Source organism: Emydura macquarii, unplaced genomic scaffold, assembly GCF_026122565.2.
Source record: "Emydura macquarii macquarii isolate MOO-44397 ecotype Brisbane River unplaced genomic scaffold, CSIRO-AGI_Emac_v2 contig_318, whole genome shotgun sequence".
Classification (NCBI taxonomy): domain Eukaryota; kingdom Metazoa; phylum Chordata; order Testudines; family Chelidae; genus Emydura; species Emydura macquarii.
In genome coordinates, this window is record NW_027130455.1 from 13,954,080 (window position 1) to 13,981,040 (window position 26,961).

Sequence of the window (26,961 nt, forward strand, 5' to 3'; positions counted from 1 at the left end):
TGTGGTTCCTTCATTACCCCCCAGCTGCATCTCCGCATGTGTCATAGGCACTCAGCCGACATTCAGTGTCTCACTGGATGTGGGAAACATTACTCAGCTCTCTGCTTTAACACAGATCGCTTCATAGAGATCAACTGATCTTGTTTTTGTGGCCTGATCCAAAGAGTTGCTGAGCAGGGACAAAACCCATTGATGTCAAGATCAGGCATGTGGTTATTTTGATGGGTTAACATCTGGAATCAGGAACACTTGTGAAATACCTTACGTTGATGAGATGTGAGAGACAATCTGTCTCTCCCCATCTCCCTTGGCATCAATTTTCAACTCTCTGCTTACTCTCTCTTAGGATCCAAAATGGTGTTTTACAGTGATTTAAATGCTGATGGTGGGGTCTTGGTAAGCAGCCATAAACACTGAAGTCCTCAACAGAGCAGACAATGGTATTGCAAGCTTCTCAGCATTACCTCATCAGTGTACCCCAACTGGCATGAAGGGACCATGTCTAGATGAGAGAAGGGAGTTCAGTATCCGTGCTTGTTCATGCCTTGGCTCTTCTGCTGAGATGCCAACTACGGCGTCAGTTAGAGTTGACTGTATTATTATTATTGATTTAATATGTATGTTATAGTAATTTCCAGAGGCCGTCAGGATTGGGTTCCATTATGCTGCTGAGCACTCTGTAGATGTATATCTCTTCCTCATCTTAAAAAAGTGCCACGGCAAACCACTTGAGCACTGAAAAGTACACTCTACTTCCCTCTTGCCTCTCCCCTCCCCTCCCCACTGAAAGGGGTCTGTCCCCCTCTCTCACAGACTGGTCCTCAACCCCCATCCCTTTGCCAGGTCCCTCATTCTCCTTCTTCAGCTGATCAGTGTCATTCAAATGCTTCCCACCACTTCTCTAACCAATGGTCTCATCCAGTGTGCCTGCTACCAGGTGGAAGTTCTCGCTGATCCATGAACTGACACTCTCTCTGCCAGTGTCATTCCCTTGCATGCTGCCCAAGGCAGCAACATGAGAGAAAGGAAAAGGGTGTTTTTTCCCCAGGATGTTTTATAGACAAATATTTGTAAATGTGTATGGAAATAGCAACTGTAACAAATAAAGAATTTTCAATCTTCTTTTCCAAACTGAACTGTCCGAACCTCCTACGCACCTTCTCTTCCTTCTTGTATTTTCACTGATTCAATGGGACTACATAGATGTAAATGAGGAGAGAATTTGGCCTGAAAGTTAGAAAAGGAAATATAGATGTTTCAGTAGAAACCAAGCTGAGACATTTGTTAAACCCAAACTGCTGCAACACAGCTTTTTGCATAGATCCTGGTTTAACCAGCCGTGTCAAAAACTGATTAACTAGCCCCTATGTTATGCTCCTTTAAATTTCTTGCTCATTTAATTAGCCAGGAAATGCAGTTTCTTACATTATTTTGACGCCAGAAGAAAGCTAGAATACATTAAAGTCAAGTTCAGTCAGCATAAGAGAACTAAAAAAGAGCAACGACAGCACTAGTTTAGGAAAGTTAGGGGGAGAAAAAGAGGGTGAGAGGGAAATGAATAAATGCAGAGATGAAATGTATGAACAGATTCAGGAAGGTAGAACAAATGAGTAAAAAGCTGGGGAAATAATAAAGAGTGAAAGCACTGAGGTAGCAAATGGTACTACAGAATAAGCAAAGAGGCAATCTGGAAAGGAAATAAGAAGGTGGTACAAAGACACACAAAGTTGCACAAGCAAGAGCGAAGAGATTGAGTTATTAGCGAGAAGTGTTATAAATTAACCCTCTCACCCCAGCAGATCACTTTAGAGATGGGCCAAGACTGTGCTCACATCGAATGGCTGTGCCATTCCTGACAGGCCTGTAAGATTTCTGATGTGAATGGCTATCCCTCATTACAAACTGCTCATCAGCCAATTGACCTGTTTACCTTCTGCTGCCTGAATCGGGACTGTCCCTATAAAATCGGGACATCTGGTCAATCTATCTGCCTCTGACACCTCATACCTGCTGCTCTGCCCACTTCTTCCTCCTGCCACACATCTGACATCCTGACTTGAGGTGGTGGTAGCAAAAAGTGACCCTAGTCTCCACTCTGTGGAGGCAGAAAGTGACCCGTTGTGGGCTGACATTACTCCGGTAAAGGGTAAAAGCTGACTGTTCTGGGGAGGTGGCCAGAGAATGTGCTGATTTAATGTATCAGCTGAGCGGCTGACACTGGTAGGACTCCATGGGATTGCAACTGGAAATTGCTCTCCCAGGAATGGAAGAAAAGCAGGCAATTAGTAGTGAAAACGGTGTAGGACACAGGTGGATTATTGTGGCTGCAAGATGTAATTTATACTTCCCAGCATCAGCTTCGGTGCATCTGGCATGTTCAGTGTATGATAGATACATCACTCTCTTATATTTGCACGTACATATGTAGTGTGTAATTGTCAGTGAACATTCTGGAACATTTTTCTATAAACAACATTGTGCTGAACAAAGACAAACAACAAAAAACTGTAAGGTTAAAAAAAACCAGCTGGTGAAGTCCATTTATATGTTGACTACATCTCTGTTCCATTCAAACTGTGTGAAAATTTGATCTAGGGGGGTTTGCAATCTGGATCATGCTGAGTCAGAAGAAGGCCCATAATGGAAGTGGTTAGATATATAGCATGTGATACTCTATAAAATAAATTACCACCCCAGATATCTACATATAGTTCCACTTCATGCTTTTAAATGAACTCCTGTTTGCATCTTTCCTCTTATAGACTGTTTTATCATGTAACTGTTTTTAGCTAGAAGGGCTATTGCAAAACAGTCACTACTGCAAATAAGAAAAACAAGAAATGAAGGCATTTTCTAGCTGCTTCTTTCAGAATGAAGTAGCTGTACAAGTCTGAGCCACCGCATGCTTGCAAGGGAGCCAGGAGGAGCAGAGGAAGTTAAAAGAAGTGGAATTTTGGACTGTATGTCACATGATAAAAAGGTGTAAACTGTGCTGAAGAAAATACTAGGAGATAATCCAGGCATTTATTGCACAAATGAATAGCTTGATAGCAGACATCACATAAACTCAACGTCTACTCTTTATGTTTGGAGCTGTGAGGTGAGATGGCATTTGCTTCCCATGCAGATGAAGATGATGAAAGTGGATTTTATTCTACCAGTTGGAGACTTGGTGAGGAGGAATGGATTGATCAGTATGAAATAAACTGTGTAATAGATGAGGCACAGAGATTTGAGTTCTGTTGGAAGCAGGAGGTGGAAAACTATTGAAGTGTTCTGTTTGTTGATGCTAGCAGTAGCTACTACATCAAGGTAATATTGTGGGATACAACTTATATGAAAGATACTATTAAACATAAAGGCCTGATCCTGCAAACACTACTGTGGAGTCAGTGAGGTGAACTCATGACAGGAAGCACTCCATGTGGTACTAAACGTTTGTAGGATTCTGCTCTGAAGTTGCAACATATTGTGCTAGAATTTATCACTTCATCAGCTTAATTGAGGCGTGTATCATTGGAAGATGATACTCCTCTGATAATATTTTACAGTACAATATACTGTATATATATTGCCAATCTACTGTTATATTTCCTATATTGGTTATATTTCCAATCTACTGTTGCTGTTCATTAATTGTTTAATATGGGTATTCTTTTGAGGTTTCAAATTTAAAAACTGACTACGGTGAATATTTGATTGGTTGGAGTTGGATTTTCTTTGCTGCCTCATTGAGGTTGTGGATTCCTAAATATATAAAAGCCGTGTATAACTATTGTCAGTCAGTCAGTTTGTTTTCATTCATTACTTAATTTTTAATGAACTGCTAGTTTTTATCTTGACATTTCAACAGTGGAATTTTGCTTTTGACATTCAGCAAGATAGACAAAGAGCATTATTGTTACAGTGTTTATGGAATCAAACTTGATGTGGCATGTGGAGTACCTATATTATCCTGATTTTATATAGATCTTGGAAAGAGGTTGGGCACAAACATATGCACGCTTTCATTTTTGTGTTTGCATTTTTAAATTATTCTTTTCTAATGTAACACTCAATATGTTTTTATTGCATTTGATGTGCTTCAGGGAGCTCTATATAGGCTGCCCCTGTGCCTGTGTGGAGCTCCTTGCAGAATCTTGGTGTTACATAGCACTTTTTCATCCATGGATCTTATAAAGGTGGTTAAATGTTACTGTCCTTATGCTCAGTCAAGCCACTAGGTGCCTACATTTAGCCATCGAAATCTGAGCAATTTGGCCCATGTCTTACAGTCCTGTTGATGCCTCTTGTTTAGACTCTGGTCCTTAGCCTCACATTTGAGGTGTCCAGGCTCCCTACCACCTTACTGCTTAGACTGTAGACAAGGGGTAAAATTTTGAAAAGGAACTAAGGGCCAGATTTCAAAATAGGCACCAAAAGATGCTGATACTTGGGAGCAAAGGACCCAGGTGCCTAACTCCAATTTTCTCTGCTGGCTCTGCTTTCTGGGCCTGTGTCCATGAGTCACGGCTTTTGAAAAATTTCCCCTTTCTCTTTTTGAGGTGACCTGAGGTGTCCAGGATGAATCCCTACCACCTGCTTACAGTGTGAGAGAGCCTTATTTGTGCCCACTGGGCAAAATCCTCCCAACTCTGCTGGCTCTGCTCTGGGCTCCATGAGCACGGCTCTTTCTCTTTGCAGGCTCGCAATTTACACACCCCACTTTGTAACACTTTGTAAGCCTGGGCCCTTATCTTCTGGACACCCACTGTGGAATCAGTGCAGCCCAGTTTATTGATTTCATTCTGTTCAACTCTCTCCTTAGCACTGGGCATTTAGGTGCATCTAGTAAAACTAAATTGAGGTTTATTTAATAGAGCTTGAGAAAGAGATTTAAATAGAAGAAAATATAGGGGGTTTGGAAACATAATGTTATAAGTAAAAGAAAAAACATGAAACGCAGTCTAGAGCCTGTATTTCATTACCTTATTAGATAGGAAAGTAACTTGTTATTTCTTACCCAATGTTTGATACCTACAGCAATTGTCCAGTTTGGAAAGCCGGCATCCACCTTTTATGAGAAACTCCACTGACAGAGTCTCTCCTCTGTAATGGATAACAATTTAGGCCATTTCTTCTGCTCTTATACAGGTACTGGCTGTTGCCTCTCAACCCAGGGGATCACCTCTTCCGAGAGCTTTCCTGGGGTGCATTTCTCTTTGTAAATGCTCAGGTTACCCCTGGTCCAGACAGTGCTATCTCCAGGGATGTCCAATGTTCTCAACATTGATTGAGTTAGCCCTGAGACCCCGCTTCGCATCAGGTGACAAGTCTCACTTCAAAAATTTTGCAGTGTAATATTTTACATATCTCTTAAACTATTTCCCATACAAAAACCTGGCAATAACCATGACAATATGATAGTTCTCTGCTTTGAACAGACACCACACATGACTTCTTTGGGTGAGATATTGAGAAGATGCTCAGACAAGGGTGATATACTTGCTTGGGCGTGTTTGTGTCACAATTACATTGCTTGCTTATTTTGCAAAGGCATTGAGCTCTAATTTGGACTGGAATTTCACTAGAAATTGTATTTGTCTTTTATTTTCTATGCTAAGAGATTCACTCTATTTTAAACACTTTGTTGTGTTTACAATATTTTTATTCTTTTTTTTAAAAAAAGGAACAGGAAAAGGCAAACGGAGGAAAATAGAGATGCACATGTACAAGCGTAACATTGTCACGAAACCAGTTACAAATACTGAATTCAGTCAAAGCTGCTTTGTGATCTTTTGGACAAAGAAATTCTCTGTACACTTGCTAATGCACTCTTACTGTTACATCATCATTTTGCATTATTTAAACTGGAGATGGGTCTGAAGCAGAATCTTATATTTAATGTCTGTCCATTTAACTTGGGCCCCAATCCTGCAAAGATTTACAAGATTTGAATTACCCTGTTGAAGGCAGTGGAACTACTCACATACGAAGCTTTACACGCGTGCACTTAGCTTTGCAAGAACAGAACCTCAGTCATTCCTTATCAGTCATTCTCTCCAGCCCTCTGAGAGATCATTTTTACTCTGTCTGAGCTCTCTCCCTTTTGTCATTAGCATTCTTATAATGAGATGCCTAGAAATGAGGTCAGTGTTCCAGAAGCAGTTATACCATAGCAATGTAGAAAAAGATTACCTCCCTGCCCTGTGATATGATGACTCTTCATATGTAGGCCAGAATTACACTGAACATTTTGCCTCCATACTGCATTGTATACCGTTGCCTACTTAGAGATCCACAGCTGTACCTTTACCTTCTGGGGTGCAATCCAGCCTGGTGAAGAGTTGTCACCTCTTACTCTATAATCCTTAAGTGCTTTAAAGCTTTGGTACTATAGCTCTCTGTCTGGGATGCCCACAGTCAGCAAAAAGCATACACTTTGGCTACGTATGCACCCTCGGTTTAAAGCTTTGGATCCAGGAGTCTACCTGCAATACCACAGACTTCCACTGCTCTACACTGGCCTTGGTTAACAACTTGTCAGGTGACTTCACACTCTCCCCAGCTCCAAATTTCCCCCAAAACATGCATTCTGAAATGTCCAGTCCTGTCCTGGAACAATCAGATGAATTGTTCTTTAAAGAATCAATATCCAACTGTTTGTTACTTTAAACTGGAGTTACCAAATGGTTCAGTTCAAACACAGCACTGGTCTGGTTTAGATTAAAAATAAAACAATTTTATTACAAGTATAAGGATCAAAGTCAGAAATGGTTACAAGAGAAATAAATAAAAAACACTTTCTAGTAACCAAAAATTAACAAGTTAGATTTGGTTCAAGGTAAAATCTTTGCCACATGTTTCCATCAAGATGGCTGACTGAACTTTTGGGTCAGGATTTATCTCCCAAAGTCAACAGGCTGGTCCCTTTGTCATCTTAGATGAAAGATAGATAACTTGCGATTCTGTACCACTGTCTTCTATATTTCATTGTATCTTTGAAGTGGATTCTTCTGAATGATACCTCCAGATAAATGTCTGTTTCCAGCTATGAGGTAGGCAACATGGAGTCTGTCTGGAAGAAAGTGTCCTGCTGCTTCTTCCCTCACTGGCATTGTGTCTGCTAAAATGCAAATTATTTCATTCCTGCCCTGTACGGGGCAATTGAATGAACATTAGACATGTACTTATCGATCTCCTCTCCCACTGTGATAGTGTGGGTTTGCCTCCACCCTTTGTTAGTCTGATGGGTTTGTTAGTTTGATATGTAAATACATTCTCATTATCTTCAAAGCACTTTGAAAGTAACTCCCAGGTGGGGAAACTATGTTCCTTTTTCTTGAGTGAGGGTGGTGGGGACTCTTGCTTGTTTGGCAAACACATTTTAAGAATTATAATTTCAGTTTATATCCATAACTTGCATCAATTACTTGCACCTATATTACACAATGATATTAATAACCAATGAATCATAATGCTTTCATTGACACTGTTCATCACACTTATCAGTTATGTTACATGACATTAAAGAATTGGGGTACACTTGAACTGGTTAAGCAAGTAGTCCTTTATCAGATATCTGTGTGCCCTTTGCCCTCTGCTGTCCTTAATGTCACAGTGAACCAGGTGCATACCTTTACCCAATTGGTCATCCAATATCTTTTGGCATGACAGTTCTTCACATTTCTTCCTCCCAATGAGTTACATGTGTTCCAGAAATATACTTCCCCAGATTTACCAACATTAGTTGCACTTTTACAAATTGGATCTCATTTTGTTGATTTCTGCCATCCTTTTAATCTAAGAATTTTTGTGCTCTTCAGGTGGTTGCAGTCATGTATTCCACTAAGATGCATGTGTCCACTACACCAAAGACAGAGTATTTTGCTTAACAGTACCCGTAGGGGGCGATGCTCACACCCTTTCTTCATAGTCCCTGTCATAGCTATCTAAAGGTGTCACTGCCCTGAACCCCCACAGCTCCTTCTCAACACCCACAACTAAAGTCAGAGAGCCAAGTGTGATTTTTACCTCACCCTTCACAATTTTTATGTGATTTTGTTCTGTTTATAATTATTAGTTCTAGCTAGCATCCCTTCAGTTTAGTTAGTGATAGGAGTTAGTTAGGTAGCTTTTTCCCGATGGGATTCCCTCACCAGTATTTAAGCATTGTCCCTTGTGTGTGGTAGCTATCCCCAAAAGGAACTCCCACACTTGATGTTGATTGTGCCTGGGGAAGGGGCACATTAAGGAAATGTGCTCCATCTGTAAATCTTTTTAAAAGAGGCTATAGTACCCAGAGACTTGAAGTTGAATCAGCACCTTCACAAACAAGCCATGAGGCCTGCCTTGCACTGGGGACATCACAGAATGTCAGATCTCCCAAAGAGTGCCTGAGTTGGTATGGGGTGGGATGCCTCCACTGGGCTCAGATTCCTCACCCAGAAGGAAAAGGCATTGTTTTCCTTTTTTTGGGTTCCCTGAGGAAAAGAACTCACAAAATGGACCAGGGCAATTCCAGAGCTCAGAGGAGTTCTTCTCCTTCCAGAGGAAGTACTGATCGGTGTTTGGGCTAGTGTTTGGATACATGAGATAAAACTGGGCTGTCAATTTGCCCCTCCCCCCCCCCATGCTGTGTGGGACTAGGTGGACACTATACTGTTGACTCTAGTACCACCTCAGGGGTGTCCGTTGAGTCTGAAACCAACGATGGATATTATGGCGTCATAGGTTTCCATACTGGCCGTGTATCAAGTAGCAGCAGATTTGCTGTGTCTTTCTGGTCCTGACTCACCATTTATCCAGGAACATTCTACTGCAGTGGCATCATCCTCTTTGTTCTTGGGTAGGTGACAGACCTATTGTTATTGCTGGCACCATTGCCTGCACTGCAGCATACCCAGGGTGGAGGCATGCAGTCGACTTCCTGCTCAGCACCACGAAGTTTGCTAATGTAGATAGGGTCTTCAGACCAATACCACTTATGACACAGTCTGTCTCTGTGGACCCAGTATCAGTTTTACTTTCAGTATTGATATCTGTCCATGATTAAATGACAGTGTGATGCCGGTACTGGCATCCACAGGACCAGTGGCTCTTCCTTCATTGGTATCAATTAGACCAACATGTTGCAGGGCATGTGGTGGGTCCCCCTCAGGAATAGCTCCCCTGGCACCATTAGACAACTTAAAAGGTTTTCACAATTGAGCTTGGAGGCATCTCCCTCCCTCCCTGTCCCCCTCACGTTATCAGGCTCAAAGGTCATCAAAACACAGTGCACGTCATAGCCGGCGCCAGGATCTGTACCATGCAGACATCAGAGACAAAGGTTCCTGGCCTGCTTCCTACTGACCACTGACGCCATACCTCTATTCATAGTGGCCTCCTTGGAATCCCTGAGAAGTCCCTTGTTCAGCTAAGTTGTTGTCATTTGTCCTCTCTAGGGCAAGATCACCTGTGCCTCTGGTGGGCTTCTTGCTGGAGCCCCTGGTTCTGCAGCCACAGATGGGGGAGGCTCCCGCTGTGCTGGAGCAATCTCAACCCTTGGTAATGTCCGAGTGGGATATCACAAAACCCTGCACATCCATTGTCCACCTCATCACCAGGTGATGCTGCAGTGCCTGATTTGTTATCTCCGGTACTGGAGGATTTCAAATTGTTCCAAGATCTCTTAAGATGGATGGCATCAGCCTGGCGTATTCAAACTGAGTTTGTTCAGGAGAACACTTATAAATTAGTGCGTATCCTCCAGTCTTCACCTCCTGGAAGAGTTGCTCTCCCGATAAATGAAGTGATGTTAGAGCCTGCTAAATACAGTACTTGTGGAATATCCTGGCTATGTTAATGGCCGCAGCAGAGCATACTGACAAGAGATACTATGTGCCCATGCAGGTTTTTGAATGTTTCTTCTCATGTCCAGCACCTAATTTCCTAGTTGTAACAGTGGCAAATGTGAGAATGAGGTAGGGAAGTTAGAATTCTGTGCCTAAAGACAAAGAAGCAAAAAGACTGGATTTGATGGGAAGAAAAGTCTGTTCTACCTCTTCCTTGCAGTTGCATGTTGCCAACCAGCGTGTGCTACTGTATACTTTGGGAACTGGAATGCTATATCCAAATTTGTGGATAAGTTACCAGAATCCTCCAGGGAGGAGTTCAAGGCTTTAGTTGCAGAGGACTGGTTAGTGGCCGAGATGGTACAGTCACCCTGGATATAGAGGATGCTTCATCCAGACTGATGGCCTCAGTCATTACAATAAGAAAGATCTCATGGTTACAAAACTCAGGCATAGTTCCTGAGATCCAGCAGAGCATAGAGGACTTGTCAGTTGATGGTTGCCTCTTGTTCTCTAAGTAATCCTCACCCTATTAAAATCAATGGAAGTTTTATCATTGATTTCATTGGGGCTAGGATTTCACCCTTTGTTCCTTTTGAGCCCAGTTCTGCACCCCTATTCTATCTGTCACCTATCACTGTAGTATCTGAGCAGCTTTCACATGAAATTAATAGTACTAGTGAAGTTCCTGGCACTTCTCGCTTTTTCAGGGCCATATCGAGTGGTACCTTTCTCTACCAGTAGTCTGATTTTCTGCTAATCAGTGTGTGCAGTTGTGGCAGAATTGGGGGGCTTTGTTATTCAGTTTTCCATTGTATAATGTTGCTTTCAGGGGCTAAAATATCCAAACATTTCTGAGCTTAATGGACAAAGTGTCTTCTTCAAGTAGCAAAACGTGAGGTCAGAGCATATTAAATTCCTACATTTTATCCAAAGGAAGAGGAGAAAGTGAAATCTTGAAAATCTAATTTAAAACATTGCCCACATTAAAAATTTGGGGAGAAAATAGTTTACCCTTCTAAAGATGTATGGCCAGAGTGTCTGCTCCACCAAGTTATGCTTAAAGTAAGTTTCTGTGACGGAGCCCTTATTCTCCGCCGAGCCCACACATATATTAGAGCAATGTAAGCACTGCTCTAAGTTGCACCCACTCACCATCAGCCTTATGCGATCTATGAAAACAGCCTTGTTAGAAAAGAGTTAAATCAGATACAGTTAGTACTAAGTGCTTAAGCACATGATTCTCAAAATCTTTGTTGAGCACATTTAAAATCTGTTTATAATCTAATTTGATTATCATGTTTAGCTGTCTTCTTAGAGAGTTGTTGGAGACTTGCTTGATGTTGAGATTGAGACATGATCTACTAAAGTGATTTGAGTAGTAATTAATTTTCTAGCGTCAAGAGCTTTGCTTTTTAGGCTCTGACTTTTAGGTTATAATTTTGCTTTTACATTTTCTAGATTCATAGTGAAACTTGAATTCTATAGAGCATTTTCCTGTAGTCATTTGTTAGATTAATGGCAATGTACAGTTAAAGCAGGCACTGATACTTTTACAAATAAAATTAAACTGTTGATGGTGTTTCTCAGTTATTGAGTTACATAAATATCTTAATCAGAGCTAAAACTTTCTCCACTTTTGCTTTTATAACCACTTAATAGATCATCCATTTTATTTGATACTTTAGGTTTCCATACTTTCCCAAAGTAAAATAGTAATAGTTATAAATACCAAAAGTAAATAAGATATAAAAAGAAAAATACTTAATGTTTACCTTTATATCATTCTGAATATGCAAGATCTGAGACATGCTTCTGAATCTTGAGTAGGTACAGGGGACATGGTTGTTAATACATTATGGCATAATGTAAGTAAATGTTGTTATCCTTCAGACTTGTATATGCTATTGTAATAGAGAATTTATCGTAATCAAGGCCCATGATTTTTTAGCCACACTATTTACTCCAAGGTGGAACTGTTCTTTTAGGACATCTGACTCATCCCCCATGGTCTACTGCAGGATTGTTTCCTATCCTATTCCCCAAGATTCTGGCCAGTCCAGTTTTTAACTGATTCAAGAGATGGAATTTTCCACCCTTCCCTTGGGATGTTTTTCTGCACCTAAATATTTCTTTACATTGGAAAATTCTTCATCAGAAGTAAGGGTCTAAGAATTTGGTTTTATTTTAGGAAATCCCTATGGAATGGCATGATCTGTAAGGCTTGGTCTACACACAGCTTTTGTGTATTTTGATTAGGGATGTGTTGTTTTTTTTAAACAACATACTTATACCGGTACAACTCCTAGTGTGGATTCAGTTATACCGGTGAATAATGTAATATAACAATAGAGGAATAAGTCAGGCCAGTATAACCGTGTCTGCACTAGTGGGGGTGTCTCACTTTAAACATAGTGACTATAGTTAAAACAGTATAACTTTTATGTGTAGAAAAGACCTAAGTGGATATTAAAAGCAATACCTGTAAAGCTGTTCTGTTTTTCTGTCTCATTCCTATCATATCCATCAGTAGTGACTGAACATCAGAAAACAGACAGCCTTTTAGAGTTTATTCTTGCAGACCAGGCTTAAAATGGATGCTACTGTAAATATCATTTGCTTAACTCTCTGAATGCCGCTCCCATTCTGAATCTGAATAATTGTTGCACAAACAAACATCTCTTAGGGCACAAACAAGGCTCTGCCATCCCTGTCTTTCCTTTGCTGCTCTTTGCATGTCCTCTGCATTAAGTCCTGTAAATTTTCCCTCTGTAAGTACTGTTCGATGGAGGAATTCTTTCAGTCAGCTTCTTTTGTGTGTTCCTTCAGCTACCCAATGGCATCTTTCCACACAATTCTGAAGTCTGGTTTGTTCTAATGTGAAACGAAAACAAATTTCAAAACCTCAAAAGTTGCCACAAAACAGACTTGTCATGCTCCAGTCAGGGGTAACTACTTCCTTTATACTGTTTATTATGATACTGCAGAGTACTTTGTCTGTCAGGGAAAGGAATGTAACACCTTACCATATATTTCAGTTGTTTGTCACCTTTCTTTGGGGTTTTGATTGTAATGCCATCTTTCCATTGTTCTGGAGGTTTTTCCTAGTCCTATATTTTGTTGAAAAGTTCAGTGATTTTTATCAGGGGTATCATCACAAGCTTTCAACATTTTTCCAATTACTTTGAAATTGCTGCTACAATGTCTTGTCTGTTAGCCTCCTGCTGTCAATTTTCTTGGTGCTTTTTTATGGTTTTGTTTTTCTTCAATTTAATCTTCAATCTTGCCACACATAAATTGTGGTCATTTCTGATGTCAGCTTGTCTGTATGCTCTGAAGTCCTAGAGATTTAACTTAAATTTCCTTTCAATACATAGTCAGTCAGTTTGGTTCTGGTGACACCATCTGAGGAATTCCAGATATTTTTTTGTTGAAATAGTGTTCCAGGCATACTGTTTAAATAAAAAGGAAATTGCCATGCTTTTGTTTTACATTAGCTGTCTGTCCCAGATGACAGTGAGTACCCTAGCTTTTTTGTTGAATTCTGAAACATAAGTAATAAACCTACATAAAAAGTGTATAGAAGCATGCAAAATAAAATTCCTATGCAGAACAGAGCCTGTAGATTTTATACATTGTTATCATTCTAAAGAAAATGTAGGGAACAAGTGGGCCATGCATTGAAATATATTTGGTTCTAGGATAAGCTTGCATATTTTTACAATCAGATATGGGCCTAAAAAGATGTTTTATGATTAAAATAATCATGCTTGTGGGTTGACTAGGAACATGAAAAGAGCAACACATTTAAATTCCTCCTAGCCCTGTACTTTGGATTGCTACACATACAATAGTGTGAGTCCATCAGAAGCTTACTGTCTGATATTATTTGATATTTATGACTAATTTCTACTATATTTATAGTGGATACCAAAAAGAGATCTTGGGAAAAACCAGAGAAGATGTCAACCACAAACTCCCCAAATATTTCCTAGTTTTGGCTGTGTCCTGCAACATTGAGACATGTTACAGTGTTGGCATAGGAGTATATGCTGCTTCCCTAATTATTACATGGCAAAATATTATGTTGTTTTGTGTGTGAGGAAGGCTGATTGAGTTGTAGCCTGGAATTCAGGAGACCCGGTTTCAGTTCCCTCCATCACAGACTTCCTTTGTAACGTTGGGGGCAAGTTACTGTACCTTAGTTCTCCTGAAAAAAAGGAATGATACTACTTTTTTACCTCACAGGATTGTTGTGTGAATAAATACATTAAAATTGGGACACACTGAAATGCTACAGTAAGGGGGTCATGTAGTGCCTAAGATGGATGGAGGTGGCAAAATAAGAGGGAGAAGATTTTACTGTCAGGGATATTTGCAGATGATGAAACAGTATTGTTTTTCTGTGCTCCTGAAAGCAGATCGAGTGGATGAAAGTCCCCTTTTACTTCATTCCCTGAGGGTAGCTAGGACTGTCCAAGGAAATGGATAGTTGAAGACGCAACTGTTATGTGGGGGTTGCTGTTTTTTTTCTGTGACTATTTTACCAGCAGAATTTTAAACCACTTAACATGACTGAGGTACACATGGAATGTCCTCTATCCTATGCTGATTTTTTTCTTTTCAGGATTTGTTTCTTTTCTGAAGGATGGATGTGGAAAGCATCCCAGTAATACAGTGGAATTGTCCTGTTGATGTTAATAGGGGGAGCCAAAGGGTAGCTCGGATATGTTCTTAAGGTGGACTCCTAAAATGAATCAGAAGACATAGGTTTAGGGAACAGAGCTAAATCCCTGAACATGATGCTAATGTTTGTTTAAGGAAACTAGGTCTGATGTAATATGAGTAAAGAAATAGGATGGGATTGTCAGAAGTGTTTGTTGGTAGCCTTAGTGCTCCTGTTGAAGTTGATGGGCATTTTACCATGCTGTTCCACTTTGGGTAAATAAGTCATTGGAGCAGGAGGACTGGACCATGGGTCTCCTACCTTGGTGCCCTAAGCACCAGATTACAGAGTCATTCTCACTCGCTCTCCCAATGACTCTTTAAGTATTTATATATGGTGGAACAGATTCAACAGGAGAGACTGAGGGAGACCCACATCAGAATATCCCACAGTTCAATGGTTAGAGTGCTCTTGAGAGGTCCCTGTTCAACTCATTTCTCCCCCTCAGGAAGAGGGGGAAGTTGAGGTGAGTGCTACCACCTCAACCGCTGCCACCATCTCTTCCTCCTCTGACCAGATTTTGAATGGGACCTGGTCCAGTAGGCGGCCTCTCAGCATATCTACTGGATCAAGCCTTGCATGCAAGTTAGGTGATGAACATCTATCTTCCCCTAGTTCAGGGATTGCTCTGGGACCTAGTAAAAGATAGGCCTCTGGATGCCTTCAATGTGGCAACAGTGTGCCTGGGGGTTTAGTGCCCAAGTACCTTAGTGGATGTGGGCCTAGTGGTCTAACTCACTGTTGCTCTGCACATTGTATATTCATTTATACCTGTGCAAAGGGGGTACAGAATGGTGCCAGACCAGAATGAAAGTGTCTTACAATCACTTGCATTGCTATAAATCACTGTACAAGATGATGATGAATCTTAACCTATGAGTTCTCTAATTGAGATATGTAAGTTTGTAAGGATTAGATTTTTATCAGAAAACATTGGTAAACGCCGATATCACCGTAACAAACAAACAAAATATTTCCATCGATAATCAAAATATACAGATAGGCAAAGCAAGAAAAATGCTGCTTCAGAACTTATGAAAGTTTGATTTAAGGATATTTGTATATTTTTTGTGATGTTGGTAATTTGTGTTTTAAGGGTTATTAAGTTTTAACTATTTGAATCTCAATGCCTAGTGTCATTACATTGACTAACCCCTTCTAACTTTCTGCAGCTGTAAACGGAGAAAAATAAAAAATGCTTAAAAATTAACATCTGTATTATCTGTCAAAATTATAAAAAACAAACAAAAACGAATTCTGCCATGCCTAGCTATATACTAGGCAGGCAAGGCATCATTAGGTAATATTTTTCACTTGAGATTGATCAGGCTAAAGAGCCCTCCCCTTTTGCTCCCACCCTCCCAAAATCACTGCAGACCATTATAAAAGCAGTGGCTAATGGAGTTGGTACATATATTTGTAATGTAACAAAATCATTTTGCTTGATTTCAAAGGAATGTGTAGGGTTTTAACCACGTATCCAGTTGAGTTTCACAGGAGCCGAGTGATGAAAACCCCATGCACTTATTTGCAAACGTACATGTGAGAGACTGAATATCTTTTGTGGGGGGAATTCCTGTGTAAAGTGATTACATGTAATGTACAATGGCTATATGACATTTGAAGCTGCAGTTTCAATGTTTGTGAACCTCACTTCCCTTCCTAATAGGCTGACAACAGTTTGAAAAGTTTCCTTCCTGATGGTTGGGTCTCCTGTACAAGTGGAATAAAAAGGGGTTTTAAATAAAGCATGTTAATAGCAATAAGGCAGGATTGGCTCAAAGGCAGGACAAACCATTTCATTCACTGTTTAGGTTTTACTGAGAGCAGATGCACTGCTGAGCAACATAACTATTGGGGAGGAAAATTTCACACACCTTGTTTCAGATAAAAAATAAAAATAAATGTTGTGGGAGCCTCAGCTAATTTATAGTGAAATGTAAAGTGTTAGATAATTTCAGACTCTGTTTTACCGTGTTCTGCATGCTGAGCAGCTAAACAAACAAGATGATGGCAAACTACATAAATGTTATAGCAGTAACGTTCAGTCATCTGTCCTTAGGATTTGTGTTTGAACCTGGAGATCCTAAGAATGCTTTATGCCCCCCCCCCCACTCTTTTTACATTTAGACTAGGTGATCCAAAGAGCCACTTTGGGAAGAAGGAAGTGAATGCATTGTGACTAGGGAAATCGCAACTGTGCAGATAGATTCACTCCGTGATTTACTCTGGTTTTGGAACAAGACTGAGTAAAACTTCTTAGGAAAGGGATTGTGCAATGCCTTTTAACAGAATGATGCGCCTCTGAATTCTAAACTAGCTGGCTGATGATATTTACTTTCCAGTGCCAGAAGTGTATGTGCTATCATGAAGTTTAAAAATATTAAATATATATATATATATATATATATATATATATATATATATATAATGTTGGAAATTCGTAGTAAAATGCAGTTTCATCAAAAGACAAGGATGAACTTGTAAATATTCGTTACTTTAGTGGTAGATATGAAAGTCAAATTTACCTTATACAACTAGAATTTGAGTTTATATAGCATCTTTCATTCTCCAGGTGTCTCAAATTCCCCTAAGTGCTTTACAGAGCAATGAGTTAGTAATAGTGCAGCATATGTATAGGCAAACCCATTATGCACTCAGCAATATCTGACACACAGCCTGGTACTTCAGAACTAGATTAACTGAGGAGATTGTTGGGTTATGTCTTATACCGTTTTAAAACACTCCATTGGATTTTCGTCTTTTGTTGGTATAGCTATGAGATTCTGGGAGAAAGGAATGAAAGAAAGATTGACCTTTGGATGGAAAGTATATGGTATCAAAGGAACTTTCCCTCTTTGCACTGAAACGTTGGGAAAGATTATGGATGAATTCGTAGCCATGTTGAAGCCAGTGGGTGTTTTGGATTCATAGATATAATGGACTCATAGACGTTAAGGTCAGAAGGGACGATCATGATCATCTAGTGACTAGATTCTAGTCTGACCTGCAAATTGCAGGCCACAGAACCTCACCCACCCACTCCTGTGATAGACCTCTAACCTATGACTGAGTTATTGAAGTCCTTAGGTCACGACTTCAAGTTAGGTCATGACTTCAAGTTACAGAGAATCCACCATTTACACTAGTTTAAACCTGCAAGTGACCTGTGCCCCAGAGGAAGGTGAAAAAAACCCAGGATCTCTGCCAGTCTGACCGGAGGGAAAATTCCTTCCTGACCCCAAATATGGTGATCAGTTAGACTCTGAGCATGTAGTCAAGACCCACCAGGCAGACACCTGGGAAAGAATTCTCTAATAAATCAGTGGCCTCCCCATCAAGTGTCCTGTCCTCAGTGGTGCCTGTATTTTTCCCTGTGAGTTCTGGGGTGCTATTTAAACCCATGACCCTGTGACCCACATACACCATAGTATATATCAACCTCTCCAGCTTTTGCGGACAATAGCATTGTGAACTCTTTAAGAAAAATATCATTAAGCTTTCAAATGTAGCCAATTCAGATCTATGGATTTATCAGCACTGTCCCTCCAATCCTTGTGAGTTTTTCATGTTCAGATATACCTAGATATGGTGAGGCTAGGTGGCTGCTTCCCCTGTCTTGTTCTGTTTTCCACATATTTGGTAGTGTAGTTATAGGGATTGTGAAGGCCCTTGGGGCCAAGTGTAAAAATCCAGTGCATGCCCTGAGGGGTAAAAATGTGCCTGTCTGTAGGTAGAGATGGTTTTTCAGGTAAGGGCTCCTAAAATTAGGAGGCTCTGAACTTTAACTTTCCTTCACCCAAGGTGCTAAGAAGACTTAATGGAGAGGGTAGTGGTTTTTTTAACCCTTTCCGAGGAACACTCATCCTTGTTTTGTCGTGTCTTTTCTAAAATTTCTTTCCATCCTTTTTAGTTACAGATTAACCAACATGTTTTGCAGCATTTTTTCTGCCCTTATTTTTCTGCAAGAGACAGAATGGATATTATTTCCTTAGGTGGAAAGTGACCTAGAGAACTGGAAGGCATACTGGAAGCAGGAGGCTGGGAGGCATATTGCGGTGGAAGACAGCCATAGCTGGTTGTCACAGCTCAGAACAGTGACTATGGTGTGAGGGAGGTAGAGGGATGGTGGTACTGTTCTTGTTGACAGAAGTATTTTTAACTAGTAACACCATTCTCTGGAACTTTATAGTCCAAGGTGTTTTTCTTTGTTATTCCTTTTCTTCTGTATTGTATAAGTGGAAATAAAAGGCATAGGCTCTTTTAAAAGGGAAATTATTTGACTTCTGTAGCTATAAAGACTCCTAGAATGTGCTGGGAACTTCTGCTTTGGGCTTGGAAACCAGACCTGAAGGGAGTTCTCTTGCATAGACTGGTCCAGATGCTGCCAGAACCTGACAATGGGTGAACTGGCATTTTGCCCCTTTCTGAAGGATTGCTTTATTCTGGTGGCTATTTTAGTTCATTCTTTTAGACATGCTGTTTACGTTCTCATTTTTTACATGTTACAGACTGTTTTAAAAAATATCTCCCTGCTGGAATTGTGCGATTCCCCCAAATAGGGTTGGGAGTACAAGCCCCCTCTATAGGTAGCAAGTGCGAAGAATCATTAAAGTGCTTTTAGTCTTGTGAATTGTGGCTATGTAGTGAATGATCTGAATCTGATAAGGGGTTTGAAAACAACAAATGACACAGTGACAGATGGAAATATGTACCATCTGGAGCATAATAATATAACTACAGAGTCTCAAAACTCCAACTCCAGGGAATCCGCCAGCTGACGTGGGAGTAGTGAGAATTTCATGAATTATGTTACTCTTCAGTAGAATTGAAAGTACAAAAGAGTTCAACAGCCTACTGATAAATATGCAAATAATTTTGTTCTCTGAATTAGAGGAAAAGGAGGCAGCTTTTGATGTTCAGGTTTTTGAAACTTGAGCTCTAAGCAAAACATAGAAGAAAAATGGTGTATATGAGAGGATACATATACTCAAAACTCATCTGCTGGAATAATTTGCATCTGTGATCCCATCATAGTACACATACTAAGCGGGGTTAGAACAGGTTAGTGTTGGACTAGGAGATGGCCAAGGAACCACCTGCTATGCTACAGGAAGTGGTGTTGGTAATTCAACAAGTGTCACTATAATCTTGGCACAGTTAGTACTCAAAGATGTTAGTACAGTGCTGATGCAAATGCCATATTCCAAAAGAAATGCAAAAACAAAATCCTGATCATATGTTCTTATAGATCCAATGGCTTTTTATATGTATGACTAGGGGTGTTTAACCCTGGTTCTGTGGCCAAATTCTAGTTCGGGTAATTATATTTTGCCTATTCAAATTCACTCTGCAGTTTCAATGGGAGCAAATGTTCACTTGTTAAATTGCTGTTTGTACTATTGCCATGTGCTGCTTAACTGCAGATAGCTGTATTCTAGTGATGGGTTAAAAAATTTCAATATATCCCTTACCTATCATGTGAATGAAAAGCATTTTGTGCTCCTTGGATGAAAAGTTCTGTGGACCTAAAAATATTAGTGAGCCAAATCATGTGAAGTGCTGAACAGCCACTGATCTTCTGAGGTTCCCAGATGCTCAGCCCCTAACAGCATTTGGCTTATTATTATTTATCCTGTTATATATGTGCTGGTCATCTAATCGTGACTGGGACATGTTTTAAATCCAGAATGACAAGGTATAATGTCTTATGGCCTCTACATCTTCTCTTGCTTAGGCAACCCTTCCTTTTCTCTCACCCCTTTCTCAAGGTGATCTCCAAAAGACACTGGTGAAGTTGATGGTCTAATGCTGCTAATGATTACAACTTCTGCCTCTCTTCTACAATCCTACTTCTTTGAGCAACACTCCATCCAACTCTCCTTCTCCTCCCCCTTCATGTTGCTGTCATCTGCTCCCTATTCAGTTTCTCATTTCCCATGCTCCTCTCTGACTTTGACACTTGGCTCTCCCTCTGCTTTTCTTCTCAGTCCTTTCCCTCATCCTTGATAGCTGTCATGTTGACATCTCATCTAATCACTTTATCCCCTGCCTTCTTGATTTCACCTCTTCAGTTGTCTTTTAACTTTGAATTTTAGAGCTGATACGGTCTTCTACTGCTATTACACAGAAAGATAAAAGCCAAGGAAACCATGGCATGTGTTACGCAAGAACCTGGCTATCATTCTGCAAGTTTTCTATTGACTAAACTTGCTCTGACAAAAATAGAAAGTCTCTTCAATAGTTTATACTTTAAAACAATTTGAGGAAATGAAAGAGAAGAGTAAGGAGTAAGAGTAAGTCTGAGGAGAACAGAATATGATATGAGGCAAACAGGCAAGAAGTCAAGATAAAATTAGAATTAAGATAGAAGTTAAGAATAGAGCAAGCAGACAATACCAAAGAAAAGGGAAATGGACAGGATAACTTAAAGAATGTGACTTTTCAAAGAACATATATTAGGTGAAGGAAATGTTTAGGAAGCCATAGTCTATTTTTGAAGAAAAGAGCAATATTAGGACACCATAAAACCCAGATTTAGAGTCATTAATTTATAATCCTGTATTTATTTATATTTTAGTGACTTTCAATTGAAGCTCCAAAAGTGTTTTACATACGTGTATTATTATCTTTATTTATCAAATAGAGAAATTGAAGTAGAGAGAGATGAAGTAACCAGCTTAAGGCCACAAAAGAGCCTGTGACAAGACTGCTGATTCTCAGCCCTGTGGTCTTGGTAATTGATCTGGATGCCTCATTTAGAACCTCATGGTCAAATTTCTAACATACTCTGATCATCACAAACTTTATAATGCTAAGTAGAGATAGAACAGGCCTTAATCATTGCTTGTATACTCGTGCAAGGAGAGATTTTTATGGGTGTGTATTAAGAGTTCTTACATAATTCCTCTAATATGATGGTGGAAATTAGGAAAATCATAGCAGTTTGCTTTATCAGTGAGAGGAGAAAAATCACCACATTCGTACGCTGTAAACTTGCTATCTTTAATTTGGCAAAATCTCCAGTGGAAGTAAATGGCAAGTGATGTAGGCTTGGCTCATAGTTCTATTATCTATACAGTGCACTACACCACAATACTGCATTTGTTAATGTCGATAGCTGTTTTTTGCCAGCTAAGCAAAATGGCTTGCTTGAGTATATAGGTTAAATATTATTTGATGTGATACACCATCAGTTCAGAGAGACAGAATGTTAGAATTTACGTTGTCACCTAGAATATACAAGTATAATTTCCTAGTCTACTAAAACCTTCCTATGAGGTATATACCCTTATCCACTGGAATTTTGTTGGCTGATTGAATCGATGTACTGGTATATCATACAAATTCTAGGAAGATTCAAAGAATGGAGAGAATGCAGCAGTTGTACAGTTCTGTGTGGCATTTGTCCAGTAGCCTTTTTTATCAGAATGATAGGGAACTTCAAAATGGTATCACTAAGAGGAATATTATCAGGAAATCTTTTCAGCAGCAATGAAGTTGTTAGTGAAGTCGTCAAAAGGGGACTGCAGCAGTGGTGTCAAACATTGAGATGGCCACTTCTAGTCATGCTGTTATCTTATTGGAGTATGCAAAATACTTATTTGGTCTGTAAAATACAAAGGTTCTGGCCCTTGCCTGGAGAGAAGTTGGCTCCACCCCTGATATGCAGTTCCACTGGGCTGTGGTCCTTTCTGCCTGCTTTATTATCTTGTTATTCCCATAAACACTGAATGGCTTGATACCACAGAGATTCAGGCTCCATTCCCAGAAATAAGGAGCTCTGAAGCAGAAAATGGAACTAAGTGGAACAGAGTAACAAAGTGGATTGTAAAAGCATTTAGCTAGTTATCTATATTGGAGAAATGAAGAAGCAGGCAAGGATGACAGTTAGACTGTAAACTTCTTGGGGCAGGAATAATGTCTTCCTCTCTATACTCAAAAAATGTCAGAAGTGCCAGCATTGAATTGAATAGGAACAGAGTTATTCTTGGGCTGAATGCTTTGGAAAATGCCACTGTGACAAGGTAAAGGTGCTGCAGCTTCTACTTGTTACATGGCTGCTTATAGAGGAACATAAAAGAAAGGAAAAACTGGATAAAAGGGTAACTAAGAGGAAGGATGTGGTCTTTCCCCTATGGCTGGCTAAAGCAGGGAAAGTCCCTCGGAATAATTGCGAAGTGTTTTTCAGTTGATTTGCTTTTGTTGTGCTGTCTTTTTGTGTACAATAAAACAAACCCCACGGAAAGGGCCTTAAAATGACTAATACTTGGATTTTTTCCCCTTCCCTTGGCTTCTGAATCTTCCCACCATCTTATATGCATCCTAAATGTTGGCTTTTAGTATTGTTAAAAGAAAGTCCTAATATGAGTGTTTGTTGAAATAGGATAGTGTATCTTCTATTATTGTCTGGCATATGTGTACGTTAAGGGAAAGTTTCTGAGTCTTAGGATAAAAAAGTGGGAAAATTAGCAAATAAATAGAAAAATATCATAGGTGTGAATTCCATCTGAAGCCTTTTCAGCATAGTAGGAGCAGGAATCAAGTAGTAGTAACTGAGCATTTGAACAGATGGAAAGTGTTAAGAGAGCGAATACTATTTTAGGACAGGTAAGAATTTGGGGGATATAAAACGAGTCTTCAAGATTAACATCTTAAACCCATAAATATGTATTCACAAGAATAGTCCCATTGAAGTCAATGGGTCTGCTCTAAAGCTGGTGAGAAATTTTGTTTATCATGCTGAAAATTTTAATTTTTTGGCAAAAAATTTAAACCTGAAGTTTTTCAGCTGAACATTTCCATTTTAAAACCAAAAATCTCAATTTAGAAATGCTGCTGTGGGGTCTTATGGGAGTTATAGTTCAGTCAACCCGTGACTCCATTCTTCTCTATGGGCCCAGCTTCCTTGCTGGACTGCATCTTCCATGAGGCTCTATAATTTCCTTTCTTCATGAGCCATTGAATGTGTCATGTAATCTAGTTGAGGAAGTTGACCCGTAGAGGATGAAGCAGGCATGAAATACCTGAACTGCAATTCCCATGAAGCATAAATTACAACAAAGTAACTTTTTGGGGAATTTAGGCATTCAGTTTTTCAATTAAAAGTTTAAATTTTCTGCAGAAAAGAGGTAATTTCATGAAAAAAACTCATTTTGTCAAAATCCCCAATTTTTCCATCAAAACTGTTTTTTGATGGAAAATGTTCAACAAACCTTAGCCCACTCATGTGAGTAAAGCTACTCACCTACCCAAAGTATTTATAGAATTGGATCCTAAACTGATATATATGGTAAAATAATGGAAGAAAGGTTTGTGTAATTAGTATACCAGTGAATTTAGAAGGAGAGATTTTATTTACAGCAGTCTTACAAACATAAAGGTGAAAAATAGGGTAAAAATAGTTAGGATAAAGATGCAGAGGAACTGGTAGGGTAAGAGTTTTAGCCAGACATAGAAAATAAAATCACAATGGTTAAAATTAATCTTAAGAAAAAGTCCATGCTCTTAGCTAATGCCTGATTTGTTAGAAGATCTTGCATGTAATGTATGCATATTTCTCTCAAGCAATTGGAGTGCATGTATTTTTTCTCTTGTCTTAGGCTCTGTCTATGCTGCACACCACTGCAGTGGCGTGTAGGGTACGTGTAACTACACACCGCAATGAAAATCAGGCTGTGTCCATACTGTAGAGTATAGCTACCTGCCTCTCTCCGTTGCCTATCCACTGCCAGAACCTTTTCCCGCTGCTGGAGCCTTTCCCGGCACCTGGGAAAGTCTGGCAGTGGGAAGGCCGCAGTAGATGGAAGTGGCACTGTTTGGAGGTGTAAAGAGCCATCATGTAAGGTAAATACCCTACTGGTTCAGGCATGTCTTTACTCTGCTCACCTAAGCAGTGCCTCACCATCCACACTGCTATTTATATTTGTACTAGGGGGGTGTGCAGTGTATTTACTTTACACAGCACCATAAGGAGTGCGCAATGTAGATATACCTTTAGTGGCTGAGATGAGGAGAATAAGAACTAGTGTATTTATTAGATTATTAAATCCCCCCCCCTTTCTTTTTCACCGTTTCAGTGCCTAATACTCAGAGAAACAATTAAAAGATTTAACCATCCACTTGAGTTCAGATAGTTCCCTATTAAAATTAGCATATGGGCATTCTTTGGGCATTGTTATTTGGTATTTGGGCATTGTTATTTAACTGAGAAAGTTTTAAAAATAACTAGTCTTCTGTAAAGATAGATTACAGATTTATTAAGGCTTTTATTGTATAGTGTAGTTATTATATAGTGTATTTGTATTTATTTGTATTGTACAGTGTATTGTATAGTGTATTATTGGCCAAGGATTTACAAATCATTTGGTTAGCTGCTAACTCATGTATGTATGTATGTATTTATTTATTTATCTTGCCACAGTGCCTAGTAGCCCTCGTCATAGACTAAGACCCCATTGTGGTAGGTGGTGTTCAAATGCAGAACAAAAAGATGGTCCCTTTTCTTAAGAGCTTACAATCTAAGTGTAAGACAAGAGGCAACAGATGGATTCGGACAGACAGATGTGGGGATTACAAGGAAATTACTGTGGTAGACCACATACCTTTCCGAATTTACTTTCTTGTGTAAAAATGTCTAGCAGGAATCTATACAGAGATTGAGGAAAATAGTATGACGGCTTGCAGATCCTGTTTATCAGGTCAAGGATTGTAACCAGATTAATTACTAGCTATGTTGTAGAACTGAAAGTGCTGGCAAGGGGTACTGCCCTATTCTTTTGAAAGGTTGCTCTAAGGGGGAGAATCAGAATAGTCTTGCAATACTGCTGATACACATCTATGGATAAATGTCAGGAACTGGCAGTGAATGATTCATTTGGAAAGCCTGCAGCAGTTTACCATATCATTACTTACAGTGACTGTTTTTATAGTTATTAATGCTGAGAAGTTAATGTGGCTGAGATGAGAAAGTGAGGGATGGGAAAGAGAGTGGACCGAAAGTGTGAAACCTTTTTAAAATTATTGCCAGCTGAGAATTTCAATGAACCTTTCTTTGGTGAAGAGCTGTGACAGCTAGACATACTCCACATGACAAGCAAGCATTATTATTTCTCTCCAAGCATGGTGTTACCTTATGGTATATCCACTTGTGCTGTGTATCCAGCTAAAAATTCCTTTCTGATGCTTCCATGAAAAGCCCATTCTTTTTTTTCTTGAGAGTGGATTTTAGGGACTAAGATTAAATCTATTGAGAACCACAGGATGCTTCAGATGCTGAGCTCTTTCTAAAAATTAGACCTGCCACTTCACAAGAAAGCAAAGCCTACTTTCTGTTTTAACAGTGCTTCAAGGCACCTGCTGTGATGCTTCATCTAAACTGGAGGGGCCGTATTTCAAAAGTGAGTGGTCTAAGGGCCCTCTGTGATCTCCATGAAATCTTGACTTTGAAGATTCATCAGAACATTCACTGACAGCATGTCATTAGGAAAACTCTTAGGGAAAGTATTTTTAAAGTATTATGAAAGGGGCGGGGACAGGGCCTGTGTTGACTGCATTGTGTGATCAGGCATATTATAAAATACATGGAAAGTAAAACAAGCCGGACCTGATCCTAGTGGATGAAAGGCTAAATTATAGTTTATCATGACATCTTAGAAAAGTTTATTAACTCTTGTAGAATATCTGTAAAATGTTTCAGTGCTGTGCCATTTCCAATATTACAGCTAGCCGAATAGCATTACAATACGTACAGCCTAAAATCCATTTGTGTCTATTATTTAGTCCAATATTAAAAAATAATTCAGAACCTACATATTTACACTGGACCTGCTGATTGCATTCAAATCTCTTAAGAAATAATAGCTGATAACTGTCCTGCTGCTGACTGTGAAACACTGATAGCACTGACTAGAACTTGGCATGTACACAAGTGATGTGTAAGCTTGCCCACACAGCCCTGGCAGTTCACCTCATTGCAGACCTCCTAATTGAAATGCATTTTAAGGGGAAGGAATTGAGATGTGACATAGGAAATAGAGTTTTTGTGAGGGTTGATTAGCAGTTCTCTCTCCTCACTCAGACTGATGTAGTCAGGGCAGTTATCTGTGTCTATAAGCAGCACTGAAGATAAGAAACCCCAGAAATCTGTTAAGCAGAATAAAATCAAAAAAATGTTTAAAATAAGCATATTGAACATATTTTACCCTGTATACTTGGTGAACAAATTGTACATATATCTGCAGTAGCTCATCAGGCTGTTGTAAGCCTAAATTCACATTTGTAAATTTTCTTGGATTTCTCAGATGAGAGGAGGCTAAAAGGGCACAGCTGTATATATTATTTCTTTTCAAAAGAATGTCTTTGACCACAATTATTTTAAACATGAAAACAATAACACTCAGTACATAATTCTAAAAGAGG

General features: G+C 39.5%; 1 protein-coding gene across 3 annotated transcripts in view; it reads left to right on the plus strand.

The window, feature by feature from the left end:
* Positions 1-26,961, plus strand: part of LOC137166958 (disks large homolog 2-like) — a 623,160-nt gene that overhangs the window by 108,491 nt on the left and 487,708 nt on the right. The window lies entirely within an intron of this gene.